Source organism: Galeopterus variegatus, unplaced genomic scaffold (assembly GCF_000696425.1).
Source record: "Galeopterus variegatus unplaced genomic scaffold, G_variegatus-3.0.2 Scaffold7868, whole genome shotgun sequence".
Classification (NCBI taxonomy): Eukaryota; Metazoa; Chordata; class Mammalia; order Dermoptera; family Cynocephalidae; genus Galeopterus; species Galeopterus variegatus.
The window spans coordinates 15,674-16,504 of NW_007733979.1; the positions used below are offsets into that span (position 1 = coordinate 15,674).

Genomic DNA, 831 nt, shown 5'->3' on the forward strand with positions numbered 1-831 from the left:
CTCAGCCAGTGAGCGCACCGGCCACTCCTATATAGGATATGAACCCGTGGCAGGAGCATCGCTGCGCTCCCAGCGCTGTACTCTCCCGAGTGCACCATGGGGCCGGCCCAATGCATGCTTTTGTCACTAAAAATGTTACATATTTTCTATGATTTGATCTTCACTAGATGCTGATATTGTTACAAGCAGAACATTAGAGGGGCAAGGTTGAAAGGGACCTTAGAAATATAATATAGCTTAAGGAGCCCATTTAGGATCCCTATCAAGTCCAAGGGAAAATCCAAGCAGCATGACCATGGACTTCCATCACCCCTTCAGTCAAATTATCACCTCTTTAACTTGTTTTTACCTATTCATGTTTCGCTTGACATGAAGAGAGCCTCTCTCAGCTAAAAAGTTTTGAAAACCGTTCACCTAATCCAACTCCACATGCAAAATATAAATTCCATCTGTGCTGTGACAAGAGCTAACCTGGTGTATACTTAAATATTTCTGGAAGTGGGGAACTCACTACTACTAAAAGAAACCCACCCATTTATTAGAGACGTCTTCAAAGATACTAAAAGAAAAATCACTTCCCACACCTTCTAGCCATGGGTCATTCTCGTGTCTCTGTAGGCCTCCAAATTAATGTACGTTCATGTCTCCAAGACTTTTCACCTAACTCTAGATGGTAAAGCTCAGTGCCATATAGCTTATACTGGCTTGAGTCACTAGTGGATGTTAACTGTTTATTCCTCATGTTTTGTGAGTTGATATGAAACATGAAAGGCTTTGTCTTTACCTCTTTCCTAATTATTTCTCCCCAACCCCATAACATTTTATTCCGTA

At 41.6% G+C, this 831-nt stretch overlaps 1 protein-coding gene across 1 annotated transcript in view; it reads left to right on the forward strand.

The window, feature by feature from the left end:
• The window catches only part of LOC103607934 (EGF-like module-containing mucin-like hormone receptor-like 1), a gene marked incomplete at its 5' end in the record, with an annotated part of 9,584 nt that overhangs the window by 7,367 nt on the left and 1,386 nt on the right, over nucleotides 1–831 (forward strand). The window lies entirely within an intron of this gene.